Source organism: Vipera berus, assembly GCF_964194415.1.
Source record: "Vipera berus genome assembly, chromosome: 2".
Classification (NCBI taxonomy): domain Eukaryota; kingdom Metazoa; phylum Chordata; class Lepidosauria; order Squamata; family Viperidae; genus Vipera; species Vipera berus.
This window is the reverse complement of record NC_138203.1, coordinates 8773051-8782087: the sequence shown is the minus strand read 5'-3', so window position 1 is coordinate 8782087 and position 9037 is coordinate 8773051. Positions and strand designations below refer to the sequence as shown.

The 9037-nt window shown below is 50.0% G+C and overlaps 1 protein-coding gene across 4 annotated transcripts in view; it reads left to right on the top strand.

Moving 5' to 3' along the window:
- Positions 1-6035: 6035 nt before the first annotated feature.
- The window catches only part of LOC308663097 (myogenesis-regulating glycosidase-like), a 43657-nt gene continuing 40655 nt past the window's right edge, over positions 6036-9037 (top strand). Inside the window, exon 1 of one of the 4 annotated variants that reach the window (XM_081319256.1) lies at positions 6036-6837. The gene's annotated coding sequence lies outside the window, so the exon portion shown is untranslated. Of the gene's footprint in view, positions 6838-7455; positions 7704-9037 lie in introns of those variants that run through there. The other 3 variants (XM_081319254.1, XM_081319255.1, XR_014025285.1) reach the window with 3 other exon arrangements.

Below are 9037 nucleotides of genomic sequence, written 5' to 3'. Positions count from 1 at the left end.
CACTGGTGACAAATTATGCCATGGGCTTGGTTGGATTCTCTTTCCCCTACAACACCACACTCCGGGCAAAAAAACCCATGTCTTTCTGGGGTCCCTGGTTCGTTCTGAGCTTGCTTGTTTTCTTGCAGAAGTTTCATGACCCAACTAGGTAACACTATCAGAGGTAGAAGGGAGTGAGGTTTATGGAGAGGAGGAGGAGGAGGAGGAGGAGGGGGAGGAGGGGGAGGAGGAGGAGGAGGAATGTGGAATCTGTGGTGCTCTCTGATCTTGGTAGTTTTCTTGCAGACATTTCATGACTCAACTAGATAATACCATCAGTGCTAGAAGGGAGTGGGGTTTGAGGAGGAGGAGAAGGAGTCTTGATGCTCTCTGCGCTGAGTTTTGATTGTTTTCTTGCAGACCTTTCATGACCCAACTAAGTAACATCATCAGTGCTAGAAGCGGGGTGGGGTGGGGTTGCTTGCTCTCTATTTATATAATAATAATAATAACAACAACAACAACAACAACAATAATAATAATAATAATAATTAATAATAATAATAATAATAATTTTATTTATATACCGCCCTTCTCCCGAAGGACTCAGGGCGGTGAACAGGGCAGATATATAAAAAATACAAAAATACAAAAGTTAAAAGAAAATTAAACATATGCCCAACTAAAAACAGTAAATACATATATTAAAATGTAAATACAGTAAATACATATATTAAAATGACCATAAAAACCCAACCCATCCCCCATCAGGCCAGGCCGGCTTGTTCAAATACTAGTGGCTTGCTAGAATTGATGGGAATGTTCCTGGTGGTTCCTTGATTAGATTGTTCTCCCGATTGTCTGAACTGATGGTTCCTGGATTGGGCTATTGTTTCACTGCCTGATTGTTGTTCTGGTATTAATCTTTGCTTATCTGGGTGGCCAGGAAACGTTTGGGTCTTTTTGTTTACTTTTAGCTTTTTTGTTGTCTTTTCTGAATGGTATGTAGATGTTGTTTACAAAAGGTCAACAAATCAAGTAGTAAAAAAAATATCCCAATCAAGGAACAACTAACTCAGACAAATAACCAAACAGTAAACAACAACCCAGAATACCTTCACAAACTTCAGTGTATGAACAGGGAGAAAACCCCACTCCCTTCCAGAGTGATGATGTTACCCAGTTGGGTCATGAAACGTCTGCAAGAAAACAACCAAGATTAGAGAGCATTAAGGAGCCCCCAGTCCTATGGTGCTGAAGATGAACTGTGGTGCTGGAGAAGACTCCTGCGAGTCCCTTGGACTGCAAGGCGATCAAACCGGTCAGTCCTAGAGGAGATCAACCCTGACTGCTCTTTAGAAGGCCAGATCCTGAAGCTAAAACTCAAATACTTTGGCCACCTAATGAGAAGGAAGGACTCACTGGAGAAGAGCCTCATGCTGGGAAAGGTTGAGGGCAAGAGAAGAAAGGGACGACAGAGAATGAGGTGGCTGGATGGAGTCACTGAAGCAGTAGCCGTGAGCTTAAATGGACTCCAGAAGATGGTAGAGGACAGGAAGGCTTGGAGGAACGTTGTCCATGGGGTCGTGATGAGTCGGACACGACTTCGCAGCTAACAACAACAACAGTTCTATTCCTCCACTTTCTCCTCCTCCTCCTCCTCCTCCTCTCCGCCAACCCTCCTCCCTTCTAACACTGATGGTGTTCCCTAGTTGGGTCATGAAACGTCTGCATGAAAACCACCAAGCTCAGAGAGCACCAACGACCCCACAGTATCATCTCCTCCTCCTCCTCCTCCTCCTCCTCCTCCTCCTCCATCATTCCACAAACCCTACTCCCTTCTAGCACTGAGGATGTTATCTAGTTGGGTAATGAAACGTCTGCAAGGAAACAACCAAGCCCAGAGAGCATCAAGAACCTCACAGTCCTCCTCTTCCTCTACCTCCTCCCAACCCTCCTAACACTGATGGTGTTCCCTAGTTGGGTCATGAAACATCTGCATGAAAACCACCAAGCTCAGAGAGCACCCAGGACCCCACAGTCCTCCTCTTCCTCTTCCTCCTCCCAACCCTCCTAACACTGATGGTGTTCCCTAGTTGGGTCATGAAACATCTGCATGAAAACCACCAAGCTCAGAGAGCACCAAGGACCCCAGTTCAAGCCTGAGCTACAAAGATTCTGTTCTTTTGAAACATCTTTTTCTAGCAAGGGGGGGGGGACATCTCCTCCCCCAGCACCAAACCTGGCCTTCACCTCTTGCAAAACAGGATGAAACCTAAGTGGAATTTTGCAGTCTCTGAGCCCAGAACACCACTTAATCCTCGTATTTCAGGCTTAGAGAGGTTGGAAAATCGTGAATTGCCCATCTCTGTTTGTTTTTGCTGTTTGTTTAATTCCTTAAAAACCCTCTTTATCTTTAAAACATAAAGAAATGCAACTTGAGGCACGATAGGAGGTCATAAAGGGATTGCAATTTCAGGACTGATAAAGAAAAATCCACTTAATGCACATCGATAAAAGCTATAAAATCAGAAAGAAGCAGGGAAACAGGCCAGTCTAAAGGTTGTTAAAAACACAGCACGGAAGGAAGGGTGGTTCAGAGGACTCGGCAGGGTGTGTATGTGTGTGTGTGTACATGTGTTGGTGTGTGCAAGTGTGTGAGTGCGTGGCCATGCAAGGCAATGTTACCATCAAACCACCTTCAGAGTCATTAAAGATCTAACAGGATTATAAAAAGAGCATGCACATGTGCGTGCGCACACATACACACATAAACCACACAACACAAACACACTTTTGGGGGGTTTTAGTGCCTTTGAGTCAGTGTTGACTCCTGGCAATCGCCTGGTCTGGTCTCCGGAGTTTTCTTGGCAAGGTTTTTTTTTGGAAATGGTTTTGCAATATAGCTCTTCTTCCAAGGGCTGAAAGACACGGACTTATTTGTATACTTATTTAAGTGAAATTATTATTTACTTAATTTCTTCTTTCAATTTAGGCTTTCAGGCTTCATTGAAAGCCTGAATTTAAACAGGGGATAAAAATCACCACACAAATAACATTTGCAATGCACAGGATATGAATTTAAACACCCTTGCTGTAAATCAGGTGTCTGACGAAAACCGTCTCTAACACGTTTTATTAAAAGACACAAACTTGGCCTTCTGATTTTTGGCTACTGTAAACGAACGCAGCTCTCTCCTCCTACTTAATTCTATAAAATGACTATAAAAGCAGCACCCACACCCTAGAACAGACGTACTTCGCAACCCTGAATCCTAGCTGAAAAAATTCAAGGGTTTGCAAGTATATTAATAAAGTTCTCAGCACACACACACACCAGAACCAGTGTGTGGAAAACGCCAAGCGCCAGGCATACGTGAAGGAGTCTTTTTTTTAATGCATATCTTCAATTGTATGATGTTTGCCAGACGCTCTGCTTTGTGTACGTGTGTGTGTTTGCATGTGTGTGTTTAAATGCAATGGTTTCTGGTTTAGGAAAAATAGTTGAGGAATCTTTAAGATTCTGCCTGCTCTCTCTCTTTCCTTTCTTTCTCTTTTTCTTCCTTCCTTCTTTCCTCTTTGCATGGAGAGAGAGAGAGAGAGAGAGAGAGAGAGAGAGAGAGAGAGAGAGAGAGAGAGAGAGAGAGAGAGAGAGAGAGAGAGAGAGAGAGAGAGAGAGAAAAGTCACCCAGCCAGCTTTCACGCCTAAGGCAGGACTAGAACTCACTGTCTCCTGGTGATTAGTCCAAAGTCACCCAGCTAGCTTTCATGCCTAAGGAAGAGCTAGAATTCACTGTCTCCTGGTGATTGGCCCCAAGTCACCTAGCTTTCATGCCTAAGGCAGGACTAGAACTCACCATCTCCTGGTGATTGGCCCAAAGTCACCTAGCTTTCATGCCTAAGGCAGGACTAGAACTCACCATCTCTTGGTGATTGGCCCAGTCACCTAGCTAGCTTTCATGCCTAAGGAAGAGCTAGAATTCACTGTCCCCTCGTGATTGGCCCAAAGTCACCTAGCTTTCATGCCTAAGGCAGGACTAGAACTCACCGTCTCCTGGTGATTGGCCCAAAGTCACCCAGCTAGCTTTCATGCCTAAGGAAGAGCTAGAATTCACTGTCTCCTTGTGACTGGCCCAAAGTCACCTAGCTTTCATGCCTAAGGCAGGACTAGAACTCACCGTCCCCTGGTGATTGGCCCAAAGTCACCCAGCTAGCTTTCATGCCTAAGGAAGAGCTAGAATTCACTGTCCCCTGGTGATTGGCCCCAAGTCACCTAGCTTTCATGCCTAAGGCAGGACTAGAACTCACCGTCTCCTGGTGATTGGCCCAAAGTCACCCAGCTAGCTTTCATGCCTAAGGAAGAGCTAGAATTCACTGTCCCCTGGTGATTGGCCCCAAGTCACCTAGCTTTCATGCCTAAGGCAGGACTAGAACTCACCGTCTCCTGGTGATTGGCCCAAAGTCACCCAGCTAGCTTTCATGCCTAAGGAAGAGCTAGAATTCACTGTCCCCTGGTGATTGGCCCCAAGTCACCTAGCTTTCATGCCTAAGGCAGGACTAGAACTCACCGTCTCCTGGTGATTGGCCCAAAGTCACCCAGCTAGCTTTCATGCCTAAGGAAGAGCTAGAATTCACTGTCTCCTGGTGATTGGCCCAAAGTCACCTAGCTTTCATGCCTAAGGCAGGACTAGAACTCACCGTCTCCTGGTGATTGGCCCAAAGTCACCCAGCTGGCCATCATGGCTCAGGCAGGACTAGAACGCACTGGGACCTTAATCCCGAGAGCAAACTGACCTTCTATGTCTATCTTCCACTTCTCCAGTTCCTGGCACAGATTTTAGCGTGGTGAAGCTTTTCCTAAGTTGGCTGGGAAGCTGCCATTTTTAGAAACACTCATTCACTGTCATGAAGGTGGTTGTCACATGTAGCCTTGTGCCTTCCCCTCAATGTTCTTTTTGCTTTTTTCTCTTCGTTTCTCTCTGGTTTTCCACCCTTGGCAACGTTAAGACACATGGACTTCAGTTCCCAGAATTCCTCAGCCGGCATGCCTTAAGATGTGTGAACTTCAGCTCCCAGAATTCCCCAGGCAGCAAAGTTTAGGATATAAGTACTTCAGTAGAGCCTTGGTGGAGCAGTGGGCTAATGCCTCCCTAAGTAACACCAGCTGCCTGCAATTAGTGCAGGTTCGAGTCCCACCAGGCTCAATGTTGACTCAGCCTTCCATCCTTCCCAGGTAGGTAAAATGAGGGCCCAGATTGTTGGGGGCAATAAGCTGATTTTGTAAAAATGCCGCTTGGGGCCCCCCCGAAAGCCCTAATAAGCAGACATATACATAGAATGAAGGCTATTGCTAAGCACATTGATTTGTGCTTCTTAGATTGTAAGCCGCCCTGAGTCTTCGGAGAAGGGCGGGATATAAATGGGACTAAAAAAAAAAAAGTTCTCAGAATTCCCCAACCAGCAAGCTTTAAGATTAGCGGCCTTCAACACCCAGGATTCCCCAGGCAGCAAGCTTTAAGATTTGTAAACTTCAGTTCCCAGAATTCCCAAGCCCGCACGCTTTAAGATGGATAGACTTCAATTCCCAGAATTCCCCAGCCAGCATGCTTTAAGATGGCTTCTGGGGGTTGAAATCCACGTTATCTTCAAGGTTGGGAATCCCTGTTTTAGATCACCGAGGCTCTGTGAAGGAAAAACACAAATTTATCTGCTGCTTTGTTTGCTGCTTCCAAAACACACGTTCCCCTCTGTTCTCCTTTACCTGTATCAAGGTTGCAGCTCTAACAGGCAACTCTGCAGGGCTGAACCCGGAGAAAAGGTTCAAATAGGAGGGGAGGAAGGCAGCCACCCACCAGACAAGAGGATGAAATGGCAACAGGTCTTCTCTGTGCTTCCCCCCCCCCCCCACACACACACACGTACTTCAGAAAAGACTGTTCCTCCCCCCACCCACCCACCCCAATGCAAATCTGGCCCATTTAAAGCTCTATTATTCCTAAAGGTAAAGGTTCCCCCGCACATGCGTGCTAGTCGTTTCCAACTCTAGGGGCCGGTGCTCATCTCCGTTTCAAAGCCGAAGAGCCAGCGCTTGTCCGAGGACGTCTCCGTGGTCCTGTGGCCGGCATGACTAGACGCCAAAGGCGCACGGAACGCTGTTACCTTCCCACCGGAGTGGTCCCTATTTTTCTACTTGCATTTTTACGTGCTTTCGAACTGCTAGGTTGGCAGAAGCTGGGATGACTAACAGGCGCTCACTCTGCTACGCGGCACTCGGGATTCGACCCGCCAAACTGCCGACCTTCTGATCGGCAAGCTCAGCGTCCTAACCCACTGAGCCACCGCGTCCCGCCTATTATTCCTGCATGCCTTTAAATCTGATTTACTCTTGAGCAATCGCTGCCCTTTATTCATCGATTCTTCCCTTTCGTTATTGGTTTTATTCCCTTTTTTTTTCTTTTTTTAAAAGTCAGCCAGGGTCTTCACGGAATGCTTTTAGATCAGGGGTATCCAACCTTGGCCACTTTTAAGACTTGTGGACTTCAGCATGGCCTAGGTTGGACGCCCTTGCCTTAAATAATTCTATGTTTAGGCTTCATGACATTTTACCTCTCTTTTTTTTTGGTTTGTTTGTTTCCACGTTGCACAACTCCAACCGCCCAATCTGCACAACCTCCCCACAAGCCACGCAGCCATTTCCTTTGCTTTCCCCGAGAGGGGGGATTTTACCGCCTTTTTGTTTTACAACCGACAAACCGCGCTCTTCAACTCACCCAGGAAAAGTTCAAGCACCATTCAGACGACCCGAGGTTGACCCGAGATTCAGCACGTGTGAACAAGGGCCGGGAGGAAATATTAACGGTGCGTAATCTTGCAGCGATGCCTCGAGTGAATTTCCAACCCCTGAGAGTTTTGATCACACGAGTTTGGATTGAATTAATTACCCCCGGGGGGGGGAGTTGGCGGTTGGGGGAGGAGAGAAATCGGGTGCAAGTAAATTCATACCTGGCGGGGAGTCAGAAGCAGACAAACTGGGTTTAAACCTTGATTCGTTCAAGCTGGACCGGACCCGCTGGAGGGTCTTTTGCCTCTGTTAAAAGCTGGGGAGAGCCCCCCACCCACCCACTGTCGGACACTTCTGCCTATTTCAGCCCGGCTTTCAGAGGCGCAACTTTTGGGGGGGGGAAACACCTCCCCCCTCCCTCCCCAGCCGGGCAGATGGTGCTGAAAGCAGACCCCGAAGTTCCCCGGGCGGGGCAAGCTTAACCCTTTCCTGCCCTCCCGACGACAGGTAGACTGCTCCTGCCCACTGGAGGCTCCGCATCCGGCGAGAAGGACCGGTCTCAGCCAAGAAACAGCTGCCGGCAAGCCGAGCCAAGCGGAGCCTCGGGCAGCTCTCCCCAGCTGCAAACTACAACTCCCAGAGTCCTTTTCCTTGCCTCCCTCCCCTTGTCCCCCACCCACGCGCCTCTCGCACCTGAAGAGCAGCCCCGCCTGCAGCGCCGCCGATGCCGATGCCGCCGCCGCCGCCGCCCCTGCCTTCCGCACCCGCAAGCGCCCCGGGGCCGAGCTGGGGAGGGTCCCGGTGCCGCCCCGCCTGCAGTCGCCTCCTCCTCCTCCTCCTCGCCTGGGCCCGCTCCTGCTCCTGCTCCGGCCGGGCGTAAACAAGCCGGGCACCCCGCTCACCTGCAGCCGCCAGCAGCAAGCAGCAGCAGCACCCGGACCAGGTGAGTCGCCGCCGCCGAGCTGCAGGTGGACGGGCAGGTCAGGTGGGCAGCCGAACGTCTCCGGGAGGGTCTGGAGAGGTCGGCGCTGCCTGGGAAGTTCCCAGCCGGGGCCAAAGGGGAGGCGGAGGGGCCCGGATGGGCTGGCCTGGGCTGTAGCGAGGAGTCTGGGGTCCTCCTGGCTGTGGGACGGGGGGGGGCGGGCGCCGCTTGCAAAGTTGCTTCGTTTCCCCTGCACGCAAGCAAGCACACACACACACACACACACACACACACAGAGATACACACAGAACTCACACATAGAGATACACACAAACACAGACACACACGGAGAGATACAGACTCACACATAGAAATACACAGAAACATACACACAGACTCGCACACAAAGAGACACAGAGAGAGAGAGAGAGAGAGAGAGAGAGAGAGAGAGACTCACACATAGAGATACACACAAACACACACACGGAGAGATACAGACTCACACATAGAAACACACAAAAACATACACACAGACTCGCACACAAAGACACACACACACACACACACACACAGAGAGAGAGAGAGAGAGAGAGAGACTCACACATAGAGATACACACAAACACACACACGGAGAGATACAGACTCACACATAGAAACACACAAAAACATACACACAGACTCGCACACAAAGAGACACACACACACACACAGAGAGACAGACTCACACATAGAGATACACACAAACACAGACACACACGGAGAGATACAGACTCACGCATAGAAATACACAGAAACATACACACAGACTCGCACACAGAGAGAGAGACCTACAGAGAGACAAACACATCCAGAGAGACACAAACGGACACACTCAGACACAGACGAGGAGAGCAAGACAGAGACACACACAGAGAGACTCGCAAACCACTCGAGACACACACACACACACACACACACACACACACACACAGAGAGAGAGAGAGAGAGACCGCGCACATGCACAGCCCGCCTTCGCCGCTGACCCGGCCGCGCAAGAGGCGCGGCGAGATCCTTTGCGCTGGATCGCAGCTGCTGCGCGCCCCTCCGGGCTGCGCTTGCCTTGCCTCCCTTCGCCGCGGGGCCGAACCCGCCCGCTCGCTCTCCCCGGACCGGGACGCTCTCCTCGGAAGGAGCCCCTCGCGGGGTCGCCCGGCTCCCTCCCAGCCGCCTTCCCTGCTGGCCAGCGGGACTTCGGCGCCGGTCCTGCGGGCTGGGGAAGTCGGTCCGCCCCGCTTGGCCCGGACCTTCTTGGCCTCGCCCTTCTCCGGAGGGCCGGGGCTGAATCCGGCCTTCTTCCTTCCCTCGGTCGGCCGGGC